Here is a 22,500-nt window from a genome sequence, read left to right as displayed (position 1 = left end):
CATGCCACGATCCCTCCTGCATTCATGTGTGCTCATCTGAATGTTTTCCACAAGCTATGAGAAGCATTTTACCTGTGCACTTTGCATGTGTGTGTGCATGTCATCCCGATGTGACTGTATGCCAGACACTGCAGCACCCTTGGGGGCCCTGAGTCATCTCTCTAGGAGATGGCATGCCTTCCAGGCCTACTCTAGAACATTCCCCTGTTGATCTTACCTGGGGTGGGTGACTCTGCACTCACCTCTTGTCCTTTCTGCTGGAGAAAGTAGGCTCCTAACCTGGGAGGACCTGGCTTGGATGGGAGCATTTCTTTATAAGGGACAGCATCAAGGAAAGCCACATTCAGGTGTCATCTCAGTGTCACCAGAACCTGACTGCTTCAAACCTAAATGTCCTTCCCCTCAGGGGTAGCCCTGGCATTTCCAAGGCTTCTCAATTCTCACCCGTATTAGCACATTTGATTCAAATCCTTTGACATAGACCAAGCAAGTTGGTCCAGCTGGGTTCTGCGCCCTATGTCCGTCTTAGTGTATGATGTCACTAATTCAGGTGGTTAAGAGTCCTGAGGAAATAAATGATGACATGCATGGAGGTGGGCAAGCTAGGAACAGAAGCTGTAGGTGGGTACCTCCCTCCCTAGTTCTGTGCTTGGTTTACTGGGTACTGTGCCAGGACCTGGGTAACCCCCAGCTTCATAGGGATGCTGGCAGCAGCCGTGTGCGGGTGAAGTGCTCTGGCCTCAGATTGCATCCCCGGCTGGGCTTTGGTGGTTGGCTCTAGAAATCCAGAGCCTTCCTAGACTCTCTGTGCAGATCCAGTCCACCCTCTCAGCGTTGGGCATGTCTTTTCCTGACAGGCGCTGCCCCAAGGCTGTAGCTGTGCCCTTTCCCTTAATCCTGTGCACGCTCTCAAAAGAAAGGGGAGGTACAAAGAGAGCAGAAGACAGCCAGTCCCTACCTACTGGGGCCAGAAACAGCCTGGGAGGGGGCCATGCTTTCCCAATGACTCCTTTATTCCAAAGGAGGACACCTGCATCCCCCCTGGGGCACAGACAGAGGAGCAGTGAGCTTCTATCCTGCAAAGTGTGGCTGCGGGGCGGCCCTAGGCAGGCAGACAGCTCTTCCAAATCTCCATGAATAATTGAAGACACCTTAAAATGTGTGGCGGCAGCCTCCAGGAAGCCCTTCCCCCACCGCGTGCGGCTGCAAGTCTGGCTGCTGCCGGTGGGTGGGCTCCACTCTGCCAGGGGCGGCTCCAGAGCCAGGCAGAGGTCAGAGCTAGACAGAGCAGCTGAGCCCTGACTCCTACTCTGTCTCCACCTCCCTATTCTCTCTCCCCAGTCCTTGGAGCATCCAAAGCAGGGTAGGCTCAGCCAGGAAGGCCTACTCCAGGTAGCAGGTGTAAGGCTCCTAAGCCAGGTAGCACAGAGAGGCCTGCTTTGTGAGGACAGGGACAGAAGTGTGTCTGGGGAGTCCACTCTTTCTGCAGTCTCCTGGGCATGACCCAGCTAGAGACCACGTGCAGAAAAGTAAGGGGGTCTTGCAGTTCCCTGAAGAATTGTCACAGGGTGTGATGGGAGCCCCAGGAGGAGGTCATGATTTGCCTGTGCACCAGGAGAGCATCTGCCAGGCACAGCTCCCATCAGGAGACTTGCTTGGCTCTGGTTACACAGAAGATGTATGGCAAAGTATTGTCATAACGGATACAGGTGTGCGTGCGCGTGGGATATAGCGTGTGGGGGAGGGGAGGCTCACAAGCTATGTGGCTGTGTGTAATGGTGGAGCCCAACCAAGTCTCCAAGTCTTTGAAGCAGAGCAGGTTTAGGAAAGGCCTCCCTCTCCTTTTAGTTCCAGCCTGACAACCCTACCCAAACACACACACACACACACACACACACTCAGGTATTGTGTACCTGAGTGTGCCCACCCACAACTGTTGGGGCTCTTTCAAAATGAGCTGAGCCAGAAATTCTAATCCTTCACAGTTGAAATTCCCAGTAATGAAATTTGCAAAAGCAAAAACTAAAACACGGTGGTTATGTATGTAATTTAGTGGCACATGCCTGTTCTACCAGCACTGAGTAGGTGAGCCTGGGCCACACATGGAAGTCACATCCCAAAAGCTCTCTCTGTCTGTCTCTGTCTATCTCTGTCTGTCTCTGTCTGTCTCTGTCTCTGTCTGTCTCTGTCTCTGTCTGTCTCTGTCTGTCTCTGTCTGTCTCTGTCTGTCTCTCTCTCTGTCTCTGTATCTCGGTCTCTGTCTCTCTGTCTCTCTCTCTTTCTTTCTCTCTCTCTCTCGCTCTCTCTCTCTCTCTCTCTCTCTCTCTCTCTCTCTCTGTGTGTGTGTGTGTGTGTGTGTGTGTGTGTGTGGTCACTGATGAGGCCCAGGGTCCCTGCTGTGTCCCTTGTGGGGCCTCAGGCACACCACCCCTGGAGGTTTTCCCCAGAGCTACACCTTTACCTTACAGAGACCCTGTTTCCTTGTCACCACCTATCCCTATGTCACTAAGAGGATGGCTTTACTTCTTGACTCCCCAGCACCTCCAGAGACCTCCTCTAGAGGAGTCTCCCAAACCTGGGTTAGATGGGAGACTCTGGGATCTAAACTCAGATGATGAGAGGTGAGCCAGGAGAATGGAGCTGCAGGGTTCACCCGCACTCTCGGTCAGAGTGACCCGGTCCAGGGTCTGTTCACAGGGCCTAATTTGAGCACAGGGAACCCGGAGGATGCAGCCAGTCAGGCTCTGTCCTGGAGGTGATCCTCTCTCTTCTGACCTAGTGGGAAGCAGCCAGGATAGAGTCTGAGGGTCACTTGCTGTAGTTGGGGCTCCTTGCATTCTTGGTGGCCAGCTGAGATTAAGTTGAGCTTATTCTGCCCTGAGGCTGGGCACACTGTACTCTGGCACTGAGTCCTTTCAGTGTAAGGCATCAACCTCAAGGTAGAACAAGCCTTTGGACCCGGAGATGCTTTCTGGGTAGGAAGCAGGATGGAGCTGAGTCTAATCCATCCCCATCCCTTTCCTTACTTCCTCTAGAGTTACAGAGAACCACTGATGGTCCCCTGAATGTATCCCACAGTTGGAATCTCCTTACATTACTTGCTCTCAGGCTGACTTTATGTTCTTGGCATGGTATCTCAAACATCCCGTTCCAGAAATCCTCCATCTGCTGAGTCCCAAACCAGGCTCACAACTTGTGCTAATATGGAAGGCTAGACCAGGCTCCCATGGTGCTCTCTACCGGGCCATACCCACCAGGGAGCAGGGATAACGGCCATGTTTACATGCAGAACATAAATGCTTCTGTGTGTGTGTGTACATCCATGCATGCAAGTGTTAGCACATGCCTGTGCTATGAAGCACCAGAGTAGGCTTCCAGAAGCTGAGAGTCTGTGGTAGCCAGAGGACACTGGAGGTTAGGTCTTGAAGCTTGCTGAAGCACTGTGGCTCCCATTGGCTAGCTTCTTCATTAATCTGGTCTGTGAACAGACTTGGGAGTTCATGTTGTGAACCTGGCCATTTGCTCCTGTTTCCTCAGAAGGCCCCCCGGGAGGAGAAGCACATGTTAAATATTTGTGGTTTTGCTGCGTTAGGTTTTAAAGTTCGGCGGTAATTACCGTGACCAGGTGCCAAGTGGATCTGCTCCCTGGGGAAGCCTCCTGCAAGAGCAGGCTGGTGGCTTCCTTCCAGCTCCTATACTGTTTGTGTAACCTGTATGCCTTCCCTGCTCGTGACCGTCTCTTCTGGACTCCACTACTTTTGCTGAGCCCCAAACTCGATCAGGCTGTACTCCTGGGGAGCCAGAGAGGGTACCATGCTTAGTATTCTCCTCCAGTCCAGCCAGATGGGATGGCTGAGCCAAGGGCAGGCTGGGGGCGATCAGAGCACCAATGCGGGGCTGTTTTGAGTAGAGCACTGAGACCTCAGCGAGTGTCATTAGCTTCGTAGCTGGTTCATGGCCATACTCATGGCAGCTCAAGTGGGTTCTGGCACAGCAGATGGACCTCTCATTATTTCTAGTACAGATTTTACATTTTGAGCCCTAGACCCCAACCTACCTCATCTCAGACTGCGTAGGTACTCTCCAGTACATGCAGACAACCTGGATGCCGTGGGCAAATTTCGGATAACACACGCTATCTCATCCAGTTAAACTTCCCCAAGTCCTCAGTTGGTACTAACGCTGCATTAGGGCCACCCGTAGCCAAGGGGAAGAGGCTTTTTAGAATGGCTTTTTTTTTTTTCTACAATTATATCTGCTGTGGTTTAGATGTGGTTTGAGTGTGTGCCCAGAGTCATGATCTAGAAGCTTGGTCCTTTGGGTGGATGTCGGAAGGTCCTCTAAACAGCTGGGCTTCTTTTTCCCTTTGGTGTTGGAGCATCATGAGAACAAATGGAACTTTCCTCTTGGTAGTATCTCAAACAGAGGAAGGTAACAAGGAAACAGGGATCCCTGAGCTGATGGTAGAGCACTAACGATTGAACCTAGAACCTTGTGCATTCTAGGTAAGCACTCTACCACTGAGCCACACGCCCAGCCCCTCACTGGGGGATTCTAGGTAGAGGCTCTATCACTGAGCCACACCCCCAGCCCCTCACTGGGGGATTCTAGGTAGAGGCTCTATCACTGAGCCACACGCCCAGCCCCTCATTGGGGGATTCTAGACAGGGGCTCTATCACTGAGCCACATGCCCAGCCCCTCACTGGGGGATTCTAGCAGAGGCTCTATCACTGAGCCACACCCCCAACCCCTCACTGGGGGATTCTAGGCAGGGGCTCTACCACTGAGCCACACCTCAGCCCCTCACTGGGGGATTCTAGGCAGGGACTGGCTCTACCACTGATCCACACCTCAGCCCCTCACTGGGGGATTCTAAAGTATCCCTCATCTTGGAGGCTGCCTACACTGGTGGGATATGACTGAAGTTGTTTTTTGGAAAGTTGGCATTTTCTGATTTACAGTATAAAAGGTTACCCTGGCTACCATGCGAAGAAACATGGATTTGGCAAGGATAATGTTGGGAGACTACTTGGGAGAAATTTTCTGAAAATAGTTCCTCTCTCTGAAGGGAAATACAGCTAGGGAAAGGGCATGAGGTTACCACAAATTCTCCTCAGCTTACAATGAAGCTTTGTCACATCAAAGTCACCCTGTCACCTGTCTTTACAGGCCCAGGACAGAGCGTCTGGGTTTCATTCCCCCATTCACATTAGGGCTTGCTGCTGAGTGTCATTACTAGACCATGTCTGTGTGCTCTCCACCTGAAAGCCAGCCCTTGGCAGGTAGAGAGGGTGGGGAAGAAAGCAGCTTTATTCAAGCACTGGTACCCGAGAAAATGATTGCCCCAGAAACATCATAGGGACCTCAGAGTTGCTACTGGGAGAACTGATGCTTTCAGAATTCAATCTCTCTCTCTCTCTCTCTCTCTCTCTCTCTCTCTCTCTCTCTCTCTCATAGACACACACACACACACACACACACACACAGACACACACACAAACACATACATTGGTGTTCTCCCTCCATGTATGTCTGTGTGAGGTTGTCAAATACTCTGGAACTGGAGTAACAGACAGGCGTGATCTGCCATATGGGTGCTGGGAATTAATCCTGGGACCCTTGGGAAAACAGCCAGGGCTCCTAATCGCTGATATTGGTATTTTGACTGTATGTGTGTGTGCCATATGCGTGATTTGGTCACAGAGGCCGGAAAGGGACTCATCCACTGGAACTGGGGTTAGTTGAGCCGCCATGTGGATATCGAGAATTAAATCTTGTTCCTCTGGAAGTTTTTAACCTCTAAACTATCTCTGGCTCTTCTTCAGGTTGTGTGTGTGTGTGTGTGTGTGTGTGTGTGTGTGTGTGTCTTTATTTCTCAAAGGATATATCTAGTATGTCTCCTTTATTTTTAGCTTTCTGAAATTTCACGATACGTAGGTGTGCATTTGTTTGTTTTGGAGTTTTATTTGTTTGCTGGTTGGCATTGTTGCTGCTGCTGCTCCAGTTGTTGAGCTGTCCTAGAACTTGCTTAGTAGACTGAACTGGCTTCAAATTTTAAGATATTCGTGCTTTGGCTCTGCATATGAGAGAAACATGACTTTTGTCTGAGTCTAGTTTGTATTAACACAATAGCCTCCAGTTCTATCCATTTTTTTAAAAAAAAGTACATGACACTGTTCTTGGCAGCTGAGTAAAATCCCATAGTGTATATGAAGTAAATCTTAAGTCACAATTACGTTCAGTGCACTCTGCCTACCAAGCAAGCTAGCTTAGAACCTCAACCTGCCCTGGAGGGCCGTTTGCTTCTCCTAATCGACCATGGGGCCAAATCTGTAACTTAAGATCCAAATTCAAGCTTCATAGAGTACGTGTTGCTTTCTCTCATTCAGAAAAGTTGACGGGGCGGGGCTGGGGGGGGGGAGGGTGCGGAAGGGATGGCTCAGCAGTTAAGAGCATCCATTGCTCTTGCACGAAGACCCAGGTTTGGTTGCTAACACCCCATGAGACAGCTCGCAGCCTCCTGTAATTCCAGTTCTGGGGATTTTGATGCTCTCTTCTGGCCTCTTTGAGTTCTGCACTCATATGCACTTATATACAGACACCTGCATACATTTAATTAAAGATAAAAAAACGAACATTTTGGAGTAGAAAAAAATCTTACGTTGAACCTTTCTTAAGTGGGAGATAGCTGCAATAGGACTTAGTTCAGGTGGCACTGTGTCTCAAAGGAGAGAATGTAAAAACTAGTCAGCGTGCGGCCAAGCAGAGGCGTGAGCTTTTCTCCATTAGATTTCATTGTCCAGTGATAGGCTCTGGAGTATGGGGCCGCTTACAGACAGGGTTCAAGTTCTCTTTGAGTCACTCCAGAGCAGGTGGGCGTGGCTAGATTCTCTGGTCTGCTATGTTATGGTTCGAGTGAGAAACATCCCCACTAGCTTTTGTACTTGAACACTGGGTTACCAACACCTGATATGGTTTTGAGGCATGGCTAGCAGATATGGGGGTGGGGGCAGGACTTTGAGGCTACAGAGACCTCTCTGGTCTAGCTTCCTGCTTCCTGGTCCACCAAGCTGTGAGACATCTCTGGTGCATGCTCCTGCTGCCACCACCACCCATACTCCTTCCTTGCTACACGGAGCCGAAACTGTGAGCCCAGGCAAACCTTTCCAACCTTAAGTTATTGCAGTCAATGTGAGAAGTACTGGTACATTCCTGCCGGTTGCCACAGACCCAGTGAGGACAGCTGCCACAGCCTGGTCATGTTGTGATTGAGGCATAGGAGCAAGGGGCTCTCCTTGTGACATGCCCCCTTTATCCACGGTGGAGCTTTCCCTTCGCCCAGCCAGGGCATGCCACTGCGTTCACTTGGCCTGTGAGTTAGCTTCCAAGCTAGGATCCACTGTAGTGGAATCTTTCTTTTGAAATCCTAAAAACCAGCCCCCTGAGGCTCACAGTCACCCTTGCTTTAAGAATAAGGTCAACAGCATAGTTCATTGCTTTGGAGGCCCCATTGTCCAGTGTCAGGAATCATTGTTTCCCAGCAGCTATTGGAAGCTCATGCCTCATGCTGAGCTCCTGTTCTGGGCTACCCCCAGCCGCAATCAAACTGTGACATTGGCCACCCAGAGTTAACATCAGACGCCACAAGTTAAGGACAGAGTTCTCCATAAGACTGGCCTTACTTCAGATACGAGCCACGTGAGGGGGTCTCCTAGCTACCCACTGCTTATTCACATTGGAGAGTTTATCTGACTACTTCATGTTCAAGGATTTGTTAGAAAGATCTGAAGAATTCAGGAGCGTGCTTTCCTGACAACTGTTTATAGACTGGATCCACCCGGGGCAGAGGCTAGTTGAGTCCTGAAGACAAAGCTTTGCTATCCTTGTTCCCTGGAGTCCAGACTCGTGTCCCTCCCGGGGCATCAGCCTGAACAGGGGACCCTAGAAGGTCCCCAATCCTTGTTGTCCAGAATTTTATTTTTAATTACTATTTTTAGTTATTATTTAATTATAAATATATTATTTAATTAATGTATTAATAATTTATTACTATGCATATGGGTGTTTTGCCTGCATGTGTGTATGTGCACCACATGTGTACAGTGCTCACAGAGGCCAGAGGAGGGCGCCAGACCCCTTGGAACTGGAGTTAACAGGCAGATGTGAGTCCCCATGCGGGTGCTGGGAATCGAATGCAGGTCCTCTGGAAGAGCAGACAGTGCTCTTAACCCCTGAGCCATCTATCCAGCTCCCATTTTTCAGAGTTCTAAATGGGATATTGTTTAATTATGAGTAGTCTAGATTTATTGATCACATGGTTGATCTTTATCCCCAGTGCCACTACCCTCAAGTGGTTGATATTTCTGGTAACTGGCCTCCATCTTGCCGCAAAGTGACCTCATTTACATAATGAAGTCATCTGTCAGGCAGGAAATTATAGGAGTTTTTTTGCAGCTGTGTGTCAGGAACCTGGGGGCAAAGTCCAGATAGGTTCTTAATTATACCACAGCCCGTTATGAAATGTGTTAGTCAGCTTCCCATTACTGTAGCAAAATATCAGAGATAATCGACTTATAATGAGAAAAGGTTTCAGACTCTGGTTGCTTATGGAACCGTTGACTTCTATGCCTGTGGCCGGGTAGAGTATCGTTGTGTGGTTGAACACCTCGCTCACCTCATTGGTGCCAGGAAGCAAACAGAAAAATGAGACTGCGATCCAACAAGCCCTCTTGAAGGTACAACCCCAGATGACCTACCTCTCTGCCACTAAGTGCCACCTCTCCAAGGTTCCTTAGCCTCCCAATCGAACCACGTGCTGGAGGCTAAGCCTCCAACACCTGGATCTCCAGGGAAACTTCTTAACCACTGCTTGGAGCCATGCACAGCTGTGAACTGCAGCCTCCACCTGCCTCCTCTGCATAGTGCCTACTTTTCTTCCTTCTATAAATCCACTTGCAATTTATGCTCTCGGGCTTCTCTCCCCTCCTCATTCTCCTCTTTTTCTAAAATCAACTTTTATCCGTTATCTGACAATTCCATACATGTGTATAATGTATTTTGATCTTACTCATTTCCCCCCCATGAACCTCTTTATTTTTCAACCAGTCCCTCAACTCCCTGCATTCATGTTTTGTGTTTTGTGTTTTATTTGGTGGCCCACTGAGTTTAATTAGGGCTGACTTGTAAAGAGAGTTATTTACTAGCGCATACATGGGCCACCTGCCAGTGGATACACGTCTGAAGAAAGTGACTCCACCTCTCCTAGCTGCCCGTAGCTCCTCTCCTAACAACCAATAGCTGCCTGTAGCTTCTCTGGTGGGGTGGGGCCCTGTGAGACCCTTTCACATCCCTGATGAAATATTGAAGGGCCCAGTCTTGTGGGGGTGACCATGGTTGCTTTGCATTCGTGGGTGTGACAGCTATGCCACGTGGAAAAGACAGTTTCACAGTGCTCCTCCCCACCTGCCAGCCCTTAACATTTCTGCAATGTTCCTGAACTCTGGGGTTACAGGCAAGTATTGCTGTGTTAGACTTTAGGCACAAGATGCTCATAACCTCATAGCCAAGAGATGTGTTGCTTAGAGCCCAGACACCCTCCGAGTGTCCCACTTTATATTTAGGAACCCCGTCCCCAGGCTGGCACTGCAGCCTGCTTGGAGGGAGACCCTTGTGACCCTCGGTTGCTAATCATATGACCTCTCCAAGGCCAGGCCCCTCTCTGCATGAGAAGATGGAGGCTTGGGCCCAGAGGGCGTGGGTACAGTGCTGCACCTCTCGTGGAATGGAGGTGAGGGGATGAGAGTGATACTCAGTTGGGAGCCAGGCTTGTGACTCCCAGGAGAATGACTGACAGGAGGGTTTGTACTGAGTGCTGAGTCAGAGCATAGCAACAGCGAGCTGTCGCCAATGCCCTTTGCCTCTCTAGGAGTTCCAATCACCCCTAAGCCTGTGTCAGTTATTTTTCTCATCACTGTGACAAACTGTGTGAGAGAAACTACTTAAAAGATGAAAGTTTGTGGCTGGAGAGATGGCTCAGTGGTTAAGAGCACTGACTACCCTTCCAGAGGTCCTGAGTTCAAGTCTCAGCAACCCCATAGTGGCTCTCAACCATCTGTAATGACATCTGACACCCTCTTCTGGTGTGCCTGAAGACAGCGACAGTGTACTCTTATAAATAATAAAATAAATCTTTAAAAAAAAAAAAAAAAACAAAGATGAAAGTTTATTGTGGTTCTTGGTTCTGGGTGTATTTCAGTCCACTGTGTGGGGAGGGCATGCAAATAGGAACTCGGCATAGACCTTTCTTCACACAGTGCCAGAACCAGGGAAGGTATGCTTCTCATATGCTCAGCCAGCTGCCCTGTCTCCTAAACACCCCATAGCCTCCGAAGTAACACAAGCTTAGGGCTGAGCATTCAGACTTTCACCTTCACACACTCCTCCCAGCCCTGGGGTTGGGGGACTCTGGGGACCCTGCCTCTTACCCATCTCAGTCAAAGAAACAACCTTCGCCTCCAGCATCAGGCTAAGCAGAGAGTGAGTGGGGGTATCTGAGGGTACTTCAGACTGTGGCAAGCCCAGAGACTGGAACACACATCAGGCAGGGAAGTTCCCAGCCCAGGGGGAAAGAGGCTTCCTTTTAAAGGCATGTGCTTGCTGGCAAGCTGCAGTGCCAGGCCTGGCTTTGGATCAGAAAATCTCAGCCATTGGCAGACTATTCCTGCCAACAGCCTGGCTGTGAAGGGGGGAAGAGAGAGGGACAGGGCAGCTACAGGTCCCTCTCCTGTCTGCCTTCCTCCCATGGAGGACTGACCTTGCTCACAATGGAGAATGATGGACACATCCAGAAGACAAGGCTTTAAATACCTCACAGGCTGAGCAACTGAGCTGGAAGGGAGACAGAGCAAACTGGGCAAAGTGTCAAATGCCCCCCTGGCTGGAGAAAGTGGATGGGCATGGGAGGAAGCAGGGTGTAGGCCTCCAGCCAACACATCCCACCTCTCTGCACACAGAACGCTGCACACATACACACACACACACACACACACACACACACACACACACACACACAGACTTTATTTTCAGACCCTTAAAGAAAAACATAATCCCATAATCAGTGCCTGTAGTGGAGTGGAGTGTCTCTTCCACGTGTCTCTAATTAAGAACGCTTATTTTCTGCAATACCATTTATCCTCATAGCAGTGTCCTTGACTGCTCCCTGTAGAGAGAGACCACAGGTGACCTCAGTCCAACAATTTGTGGTGATGAAGACAGACACCAGGAGGCGGGCTGGGAGTCCCATCACCAGCTCTCTATTGCAGGCGTATCTTGCGTCGCTCCCCTGCCGTGGACCTTAGGCCTAGAGACCATCCACAAGCCCTCTGTCTTTGGAGAATACCTGAATGGAGACAGTATCTGGAATCCTCTGAGGTTGGACTGCACCCCAAAATCTACTACCAGGCTGAGCAATTTGTTTTCCTTGTCTGTGTTGGTTGTGTTTTCTGAACTTAGATGTAGACCACTGGAGAGCAGAGGACCAGATAGGACTTCAGGGTCTGTTGCCGGATATTTGATCACACTGTAAACCCCAAGATTGTGTTGTTTACTGGAAAGGGCTGTTTCTAGCTGTGGTGTGGCTCAGCCTTAGCACACACCTTTAATCCCTCTGGCTGGAACACAGACACACCTTTAGTACACACCTTTAATCCCAAACAATGAAGGTAGTCAGTTTGTAGAGGCAAGTGCCCATGTTTGAAAGTACCCATCTAATTGAGGGGCAGACAAAGAGATGAATCAGAGAAAGAGCTGACAGAATGAGTCAGAGATAGAATATGCACAACTCACATGAGAAAGGGACAGAAAAGAGAAGCTACTTAAGAGCAGTGCAGAGAGAGAAAGAGTGGAGTTCAGCCAACTCCATCAGCCAGGAGTCAATGCAGTGTGTGCAGCACAGTGGAGTTGAGTTCATTCCTGAGTTTGTGCAGTTCAGTGCAGGTCAGCAGAGGCAGTTGAAGCCAGAGAATAAAAAGGATCCAGAACATTAGAACAGGTTGCCAAAGTTGCTATGAGGCCAAGCAGAGAAATTCAGGAGAAGCCAAGAGAAACCAGATTGAATCAGTTACCTTAGAGAGGAGTTTAAGCCAGAATAGCTGAGTTGAACCAGCCAGCCAGAGATCAGAAAGAACGAGAAAGGGTGAACTTATTCAGCAGTAAGCCTCAGAGGCTGAAACCATTCTAGGCCTAGATTAGTTTGTACAGAGGCTAGAAGTTTCCAGGACTAGGCCTGTGTTAGCAGACAGAGGCAGTAAGCCTCAGATATGACAATTACATTAGGCACATCAAGGTTAGTTCTACAATAGTCAGGTGTGGTTTGGGAAGTCAGCATTGGAGATCAGCCAGGAGTGGATTGTGCCAGACCTATTGTTCACTTTGTGGTTCCCATTGCACCCCAACTCCTGAGCACCTCACTTCACTTAATCAGCCATGATTATTGATGGGCAAGCCTAGTCTAACCAGGTATGTCAGTTACTTCTCTATTGCTGAAAAAGAAAACATGACCAAGACAACTTACAAAAGAAAACATTTAATTTGGGGGCTCACCATTCCAAAAGGTTAGAGTTCACAACCATCATGTCAAGGAGCATGACAGCATACAGGCAGGCATGGCGCTGGAGCAATAGCTGAGAGCTTACACCTGACCCACAAGCAGGAGACAGAGAGACACAGGCACACACACACACACACACACACACACACACACACACACACACACACAGAGCGAGAGTGAGAGGGAGAGAGGAAGAGAGGAGAGAGAGAGGGAGATGGAAGAAGAGAGGGAGGGAGGGAGAGAGAGAACAAGAGAGAGGGGGGAACTAACTGGTAATGGCATGAGCTTTTAAAACCTCAAACCCCACTCCCAGTGGCACACTTCCTCCAGCAAGGCCACACCTCCTAATCCTTCCCAAAGAGTTCTACCAGCTGAAGACCAAGTATTCAAATATATGAGCCCATGGGTCCATCCTCTTTCAGACCACCATACTAGAATCACCATGGCTGTATATCAGGATCACACAGGATCCCCAACCCCAAGCCTTCATATCACAATGGAGGAATGATGAGTGGTATGTCTGGTGGCTATGGACAGCACTTCCAGTGGCTATTTAGAAAGCTTCTTGGATCTGGTAACAATCTATGACTAGTTCCCAACTGTTCTAGTTCTGCCCTCCTGTGGCATGATGGCTTCACTGTTACTGAGAAAGAATCTCTCTAAGGCATTCAGTTGGGGATGCACAACGGCCAGGCCAAATTGGGTGATTGCCCACTTGAATATCACCTACCCTTGGAACAGCTGGGAACATCCAGTCCAAACACTTGTCTCATCCTTACAGAAAGTGTCCAGCACTAACAACCTGGCTACTTTCCCCAATTTTCCTACCCCAAACTTTGGGAGTTCAGGGTTTGTGGTCATGTAGAAAGTAGCCTATGAAATATGAGGTCCATCAATGTTGCTCCACATCCTGGTGTCAGCCACTGAGGTATGCATTCATGATCCTCTCCTGTGCTCTTAGCTCCTTAAGTTAACTTTTCATCCTGAAACCAAAACCCAGACAGAAGTAACATGGGGAGGACACTTTATTGTGACTCAGAGTTTGAAAGACCCCCGTAGGGAGACCCCCACTCAAGTCTCGGGAGGACGCCCACCCAAGGAATCACGAGAGACCATCTTGATGTAAAACACATGAGGCAGTTTAATTTCGGGGGCGCTCCGGGCCAACACCACACCTATCTCACACAGGAGATAGTGGAATTGACCATGAGGCTCAGGGGTTAGGGGTTTATATAGGGAAAAGGTCTGGGGGAACAAAGGAATTAGTGTGGCTAGACATGATTGGCTAGTTTAAATATTAACTAGTACGTGCAGAACAGAGTGGAAAATTCCTAAGGTTGGTGTTAATCTGAGTCAACAGAGCATCTGACCTTAGACCATATCTCAGAGGACCAGATGGCCCACTACTCAGTGTCTGCCCAGACGTGTCCTTGCATGCTTTCTCTTCTATATCTTTTTGTCCTGTTAGTAACAGCCTGCTTTTGCCCAGGCTTATTTGGACATATTCGACCTTGATCCACTGTGTTTTCTTCAAACCTGCAATTTTTTCATTAGCCCAGCACAAGTCTTAAATTTAACTCTTTCAAGTTCAGGGGCTATGAGTCTGTCATGGTAAGGGAGGCATGAGGGCTGATTTTAAAATAAAAGCCACAAGACAGATCTCCCAAAACTCCCAGGAAAGAATTAACTGTTCTTGGAGAGAGCAAAGCTTGATGCAGTGTTCCCTGAAGTGTGGCCATCATGCCAGTTGGCGTCCTACTCAGCTCTTCCTTTGTACTCTCTCATTGGTCCCTCTTCCTCTTGTCCCTTGTCCCTGCCCTCCACATCTGATAGGCACCTGCCTGCCCTCTGGCTGTTGCTGCAGCACTTTTCAAGTCCTAATGAATTCGCTCCCATCTTCCAGCAACAAGTGGTTGCAGTTTTCATTATCATAAAACCAAAAAAAAAAAAAATGTAGCCAAGAAAATAGATATGTGTCTTCCACCCCAACACTTGGAACATCTTGACATTTAAATCCAATTACCCTTTTCCCCATTCTTGATGAGGAAGTGACATGAAGCCTGAAGCTCGAGGCTAGATAAATATACCACAACTCTGACTGCATCTGAAATCCTACGACTTGTGTGGGGATTCTGTGATGCCCTGCCCACCATCAACCTGTGTGAGGTGCAGGGTCATATACACTTGCCAAGTTAGAAGCCCCTGGAAGTCTTTGCTGGGAGATTTTTAGGGCATTTGATCTCTGCATTTATTAAGAAAATGAAAGAGGTGTAGAAATTTAAGGAGTGGGAGAATCATCTGCCTGGGATTTTGGCAAAATGCCACAAGTTGGGTATCCCAGGTAGGGCAGAATTAAATATGTTCTCAAATTACTTCAGAGTTTCAGTCCTCTTAGAAGCAAAGAGTAATTGACCCTAAATGAAGCACAGTCCAGCAAGGAGCCCTTGTGCCGTTATTGTGCTATAGATATTAGTTCTCTTCTGGCTTCTGCAGAGCGGGGGCCTGAGAGAGGAAGAGAGACAGAGACAGAGACAGAGATAGAAACAGAGGAAGGGGGGAGGGACGGAGGGAGAGGTCGGTTGGTCTAGTTCATGGTCTAGTTCTGCTAGATTCTCTAGCAGAAACCCCCAGTCCCTAGAGGTGAGGAGTTCTCTTTACACTCTAACTGGTAGGCTCCTGGTGTTTTTTAAAATATGAAGCATCCATCCCAAACTCATGTGTTAATTTCTCATCCTCGGCTGGTGGCATCGTTTTGAAAGGGTCTAGAAACCTTAGGAAGTGGGACCTTGATGGAAGAAGTCAGGTCTCCGTCTAGTCTCCTCTTTGTTCTCTGCTTGCTGAGACAAAAACCAGCTACTGCACATGCTCTCTCCTTTTCCATGATGCTCTGCTTCACCACCAGCTGGGAAGCAGAAGCCAAGTCACCATGGGCTAGCCCTCCAAAACCACCAGCTGAAATAAATCCTTCCTCCTTTTAAGTTGTTTGTGGTGGGTACTTCATCATAGCCATACAAAAATGATTAATATACTGGGACTAGAGCCCAGCAAGGAGTCCCAAACCAGAGGTCAGCAAATTTTAATATGAAATCAGTCTGTCTGTATCTCTCCTCCCTCTCCCTCTCTCTCTCTCTCTCTCTCTCTCTCTCACACACACACACACCCTTCTCTCCTTCCCTCTCCCTTTCTCCCTCTCTCTCTCTCTCTCTCTCTCCTTCTCCCTCCTTCTCCCTCCATCTTCCTCCCTCCCTCAGTCTGTGTCTCTCCCCGCCTTCACACATTCACACACACACACACACACACACACACACACACACACACACACACACAGAAAGTCCAGGGCCCCTGGAGTCTATCCCATGCTCATCCATCTGCCTTCCTCACTGAAGACTGAAGATCTCTACTGGCAAATTATTTTTACATCAGCCCCCAGAATTGGCACTGCACAGCACGCTATGTGTACATATCTTGGCTTCTGAACAAATAGGACCACAAGGAACAGCCCACGCTATGGAAGCAGTTGTAGACCCAATCGGTTATTAATGCTGAGAGGTAGGACAGACTTCACATCTTCCGTTTCCATAGGCCTGCTATGCCAGAGATAAGGATGCAGGCGGTTCGTTAGACCCTGAAGGGGAGGTGGGAGTGAGACGTATGTCCGTAGCTGTCCGTGGTCCTGAAACATCCTCCATCCAGTTGATGAGCTGTGACCATGGGATCCGTGGTGTTGCCTAAGCCTGGGCTGCATTGTTCCGATGTAACTTGCTCTTCTGGCCTTAGAACTTTGCCAGAATGTTCATTCCGCTGTCAATCACGACACTATCTTCATCAACTCCGCTTGAAACCCTAGCTCCTGAACTAGGCTTTGTGCTCATTCTACCTGTGGCATATTAGGCTTTCTGTAATAGCAGACGATGCAGCTGAGAGACTGGATGGAGCTGGCTACAGACTGGAGATGTGGCTCAGTGGGTAGACTGATTGTCCTTGATGCACAAAGCTCTGGCTTCAATCCCTGGTGTGTGGTGTGTGTGTGTGGTGTGTGTGTGTGTGTGTGAAGGCGGGGAGAGACACAGACTGGCACCACATAAATTGGTTGGTCCACACCTGAAATCTAACACTCAAGGTAGAAGCAGGATTAAGAGTTCGAGGGCTATCCTCGGCTACACAGTAAGTTTGAAACCAGCTTGGTCTATAGGAGACCCCGTATCAACTTGGGGGGGGTACTTATTAAACAATAATGGTAGCAATTGGGCAGGTGTTGTAGCCCACACCTGCAGTCTCCCATCTGGGAAGCTAAGAAGGGAGGATTTGAGAGTTCAAGACAAATCTGACTGACCTGACCCGACCCTGCTTCAAAACACCAAAATTGAAATGTGACTCTAGAGCAAACTAGAAATGTTTTCACACTAAACAAATAAACACAGAAAAGCAAAGGGTCACTTTCTAAGCTTTTTGCAAACATCCCTTTCTACAGGCCAAGGGCACAGAGACACTGCCAGTTATCATGGGCATCCCTTGTGATTGTACCTCCAGGGACAGAGGAGAAATGACCACCAGATGAGAGTGTGAGCCCAGCATGAGCTACACAGGGACCACTTAATCACTCACCTTCATATGCCCTCACACTACTGAGAGCTCCTAGGGGCCAAAGAAGCAGGAAAAAAATCTCAACTTGGATCAAAAACCTAGGGATGGTTAAGTGTTCTCTTTTCCCCAGTGTATAGGTATCCCAAATGTGACAGCAGATCCCCGGGGAGAAATTGAGGAAGTTATCACTATTACCCATCTGTAGGCAAGCCCCAGGATGACACTGGGAGCTCGGGTGTGTGCTTTGGTTAGCATAGACAAGCATCACCTCTTGGCTTCGACTGTCCCAGGATCCTGTCCTTCCCATCTACCAGGGAGTCCAAGGCCTAACAACGTATTTCACGTTCAGCCTTGAACCTTTTTTAGATACTAGCCCCTCACTAAAAGAGGGATACAGCCAGGTCTCCCACACACACACTCAGCAGTGGAATCCCCAGCCTCTCACGGTCTGAGCGTGTTCCCCTGTGAACAGGCTGCCTCTGGCAGCCCTTTGCTCTTCGCCTGCCATCTGCAACAGTGGCTGGATCAGTCATTGTGGGCTCATCTTCCCCTTGCTTTTTACAGCCACACTAGTAGCATCGTTCCTGGGATCCATTCCACAAGCTTAAAGCCTGTGTCCCAGGAGAGTGCTCCTGTGTAAATCATTCTTCTGTAGCCAGGGTCATGGTCTGTTCTCTCACTGAGCATGTGCAGTGGTAAGGCTCCTGATTCCTGACCTGCCTGTTTTCTGGATCTTTTGCCTTCCTCAGGGCATCGTTCCTTACTTCTGTTAGCAACACAAAAATTCCCCATCAAGGGTCAAGTTGCTGACTCTGCAGGGATGTGTGGACAGATCCTAAGGACACATGTTCTTGCCCAGCAGAGACCTGTAACTATCAGCCTATACTGCAGGAGGCTGGGGGTGCTTCTGAGGCCCAGAGGACTCTGGGAAGTCTACAAACATGTCCATGTATCAATCCTCATGTTCCAGCTCATTTTTCCACGTCTCATTCCTTATTAGTCAGGTGCCCAACCTAGCTGAGAGTAAGACCTGGGAGGCATGCTAGCTCGTTCTCTCTCCCCCTCCCTGTCTCCTTGTCTCTACCTCTCCCTTCTCCCTACTTTGTCTCCATCTTTGTCTCTATCTCTCTCTCCCTCCCTCCCTCTGTTCCTCTCACTCCCTCTCAGTCTCTTAAGTATTAGGCCTCAAGTGCTCTACTGCTGTTTTATCATCATCCCTCACAGGGGGGAGGGGGGGCGGGCAATGGTTCTAGGCAGGTGCTCTACCACTGAGCCACGCCCCCAGCCCCTCACAGGGGGATTCTAGGCAGGGGCTCTACCACTGAGCCACGTCCCCAGCCCCTCACTGGGGGATTCTAGGCAGGTGCTCTACCACTGAGCCACGGCCCCAGCCCCTCACTGGGGGATTCTAGGCAGGGGCTCTACCAAGCCATATCCCCAATCTCTTACTGCTGGAATCCAGGCTGGGGCTCTACAAAGGCTGCCAGAGAGGCAGTTGGTAGGCAACTCATTGTCCAAGTTACCATCTACCCCACAGTCTTCAACTTGTGGATACATTTTTGTACACACCAGCGTATTTCACTGGTGTGTAAGCCTCCTTCACCAGCAATACATTCTAACAGCTGCATTACTGTCTCCTCTTACCCACCCATTCTGGAGTTTGCTGTGCAGGCCAGCTGGCTGTAAATCATTCCTCCTACCTTTCATCTTAGCATATATATGCACTCTCCTCCTGAGGGAGGAGCTTGAGGACATCAAAAGGTGCGCTGGGTGGGGGTGACCTTGGAGCGCACTCCTGTAGGGTAGGGAAGGTAGCAGGAATTGGAGGAGGCCCGAATCCGGAATCAGGCTGTGATTTAGTCAGCTAATCCCACAAGGAGCTCTGGAGCTGAACTTGGCTCCGCAGCTGTGTCCTGACTGATAGAAAGGGAGCCTGCAAACCCTACTTGAATCAGCTGTGGGATGCAGGCAGTCCTAGGGGGAGAATGGAGACCTTGGGAGAGGTGACTTTCAGAGTTATTTCTTAGGAAGACTCAGCCATGAGCGGCATGGCTGGGCTGCCAACTCCTTGTAGCTCATCTCTGGCTCCGGCAGCCGCTATCCAGGCTCTCCATCCACAGAGGACAAGAACTGCTTACTTTTCCCGAAAGCAAACTCCACAGACAGCAGTGTTTCTACGTTGCCTGGCAAAGATCATTGAAAATGAATGGTAACTGACACTGTTGGAAACACTTCCCTTTTCAGATTCGTTGAAAGGCGTTCAGTTCTGAGATGCAAGCAAGATCTCCAAAAAACCAAAATAGCATTAAAAAAATAAATAAATAAGAACAACCTGGCAGTTTAGCATTCTGAAATATGTTCACATCGTTTTCTGTCAACTTAATTAAGATATAAAATGTAAACAAGAAAACACATTCATTGTAGATGAGATTTGACAGACAGGTACAGTCATCCTAATACGGGCACACGGAATTTCCCTCGGTCCAGAATACCACCCTGTGTCCTGGCTCACTCAGATCCCACCTCCACCCCCAAGGTAGCCACCAGATCCTGGCTCACTCAGATCCCACCACCAGAAATTAGTTTGTCCTGTTTTAGACTTCCGCATCAGTGACGGGTTCTCTTTTCTGTTGGGCTTTGCTTCTTCCCCAGTGACATCGGCGCTGGCTAGCATCTTAGCAGTCGCTTTACTTTTACTGGTAAGGCGTTCTTGTGTGGATGTGCTACCACTCATGCATCCACTCACCTGTTGGACTTGTTTCAGCTTGGCATCACTGTGTTCAGGGATCCAGGCAGTATGGTCCTGGTGAGGTTCAGGCAAAAGGCATAGGTGGGCTCTGTGAGCCAGGATCGTAAACTTCAGTTACTCTAGTATCATATAGCAAAAGACTCTGAGAAAACAATCCCACCAAATGACTGGTGCATTTCACCATTTCTTCCATTAAATGCTCCAAGTGTTTTCTTTGGCTGTATCCACTGAGCTACACTGGCTCTCCATTTTTAATTCAGGGTCCTAGTCACTGAGAGGCAGGCCTGCACAGCAATCCATTTGGGCACATGCATGTCAAAGGGACTATATATCATGACATCAGACATTTTGAGAAAATTGCTTTTCCACCCTGAATGCCAAGTCATAAATAATTTCAGGGTAGGAAGAGTTCTGGTAAGCATGTGTTTGACGCCGAGGAATGGTCTGTAAATACTGCAAGCCATCGAATAAAAAATGAGGGGGCGGGCAGATTTGTGGGGTCACTTCCAATCTGGACCTGGCTATAACTTATTCTACTAAAAGCTTCGGGAGCTTCCTCTGGATGGACTTTTACAGGGGGGTGTGCCAATCCCCCACGACTAGGACTGCAGCTAGACTCTGAGGGGCTCAGAGCTGTGTCCTTAATCACAGACTTGACCTCCTTGGATGGCAGCCTCCTCTTTTGGAAGGTGATACTTCATCCTAGAAATGGACTGACACTACTGACATGCCGGTAAACCCTTTCTATGGGGTGGGGGTGGGGGAAGAAACAAAGGCCACTCTTCATGGCATTTGCCAATTTCTGTGGTGTAAGTATTTCTACTGATTCCAATTCTAAGGTTCCTGTGTAAGAAATAATAAGCTGATTAGAAGTAAAATATGAAAGAAAAAAAAAAGCTCAGAAAGAAAGCAAGAAATGGGGACTGGTAGTATAGCTCAGCTGGTGGAGTGATTGCCTAGCATACACAAAACTCTGGGTTCAGTCCCTAGCACCCGACAAACCTGGCATGTTGGTGTTCCCTGGAATCCAAGCACTCAGGAAGTAGAAACAGAAGGATCAAGTCCAAGGCCATCCTCAGCTACACAGGGAGTTTGAAGCCTGGTTTATATGAGACTTGTCTCAAAGAAAATAAAAGGGACATGGTACCCCTGGCGGGCGTAGAAGGGGTGTCCTCCCTAGAGGACCCAGAAGGAACTTTAGAGACACCGGTAGATTTTAGCATCTTCTCCTAGATGGTGGATCCCTGGGTGATTGCATTGCTATGCTTATGTCTTCATTTGACATGCTGGGCGTAGAACCCAGGCCTCATGCATGCTAGACAAGTACTCGACCACTGAGCTACATCCCCTCCCCGGCTGTTATTCTTCATAGTATCAATATTATATATTACATGTTTTTTCTTGCATAAATGAAATATTTCTTGCTGAAAACCCTTCTGAGGGAGTCTTGGGAGCTTTGAAGTTGCTTTCTCAGCCCACTCGGGTAGAGTTTTGCTGCAGGCTGTGGAAGTATCCCTTTTCCTCCTGCGTGCCGTTGCCTCGCAACAGACGCTGTTGCAGAAAATGGAACAAAAATGGAAAAGCCTTTAACCTGTCCATGATCTTGCAGGACCTGAGACAGGAAAGGACAAAGTCTCTGTAAATAAAGATGGGGCAGTGAAAGAGCCAGTCTGGGAAGGTGGGTTGGTTGGGGGCTAAGATGCTCAAAGATGACCCAGAGGCTTAGGCCTGGGGGGTGGGGGGGCCGAGAAAGCAGAAACTCTCTTCAACTAGGAAGGATCTGGAGACTTGAAAGAGTGGAGGAGGGGTAGGAAGATGGGATCATGGGACTCCCTGAAGGTGTGGCTAAGGGAGAGCCTCTAGGAGTGGGGTAATGTGTTCTTGGGCACAGCCTGCCTCTTGCCCTGATAGTTCATGGCTGAGTTGATTCAAAATTCCCTTTCCCAGCAAGAGTGTGCACTGAGACCAGCTTTTCTGCTCTTCCCTCATTGGGTCAAACCCTTCCTGGGGACCACAGGGTCTAGATCCAAGGAGGAGCCAGCCACACAAGGGAGCACCTCCCTGTATCCCAGGTACCCAGCTCTGCATGTCCATCCTCAGGCTGCAGGCCAGGCCATCCTGAAGGCTACCAAGAGATAGTCACATCCTCATACCTACCAGCAGTCAGGGCCCTGGGGACCACCTTATCATCACCATCAGGGACCCAGGCTTGAGTCTCTCTCCCAACAGGACTGAAGCTGGCCGAAGTCAAAATGTTTCATAACTGTGATCACTAAAGCCTCAGGGCTCTCCCTGGAGACCCTATGAATCAAGACAGGGAGAGGCACTGGAGGGCATTGACCAGTGCACAAGGATGTTAGATGACCCTTAGGCAGAGTCCCTCCTCCAGGCGGGCACCTGTGTCCCTCATACAACCCCTGCTGGCCCCACCAGCCAGGTGGGGAGTGCCTGAGGATTTCATTATGAACTCAGATTACTAACAGGTCCAAGGGGGCCGTGCTGAAGCCATGAGGTCTCTTTTAATAAGGAATCCCATTTCCTTTTGCGTTTAGTCTTTTT

At 49.1% G+C, this 22,500-nt stretch overlaps 1 protein-coding gene and 1 long non-coding RNA gene across 4 annotated transcripts in view; one reads left to right on the top strand and one right to left on the bottom strand.

The window, feature by feature from the left end:
• Chst8 (carbohydrate sulfotransferase 8) overlaps positions 1-22,500 on the top strand; it is a 143,463-nt gene that overhangs the window by 98,888 nt on the left and 22,075 nt on the right. The window lies entirely within an intron of this gene.
• The window catches only part of LOC116102023, a 2,917-nt gene continuing 1,093 nt past the window's right edge, over positions 20,677-22,500 (bottom strand). The window contains exons 2-3 of the long non-coding RNA XR_004122973.1: positions 22,099-22,242; positions 20,677-20,784 (exon numbers count right to left, since the gene is read on the bottom strand). This is a non-coding gene — a long non-coding RNA (uncharacterized LOC116102023). The remainder of the gene's footprint in view (positions 20,785-22,098; positions 22,243-22,500) is intronic.

Source organism: Mastomys coucha, unplaced genomic scaffold (genome assembly GCF_008632895.1).
Source record: "Mastomys coucha isolate ucsf_1 unplaced genomic scaffold, UCSF_Mcou_1 pScaffold21, whole genome shotgun sequence".
NCBI lineage: Eukaryota > Metazoa > Chordata > Mammalia > Rodentia > Muridae > Mastomys > Mastomys coucha.
Note: the sequence above shows the minus strand (reverse complement) of the source record. Positions and strands in the feature narration are given on the sequence as shown.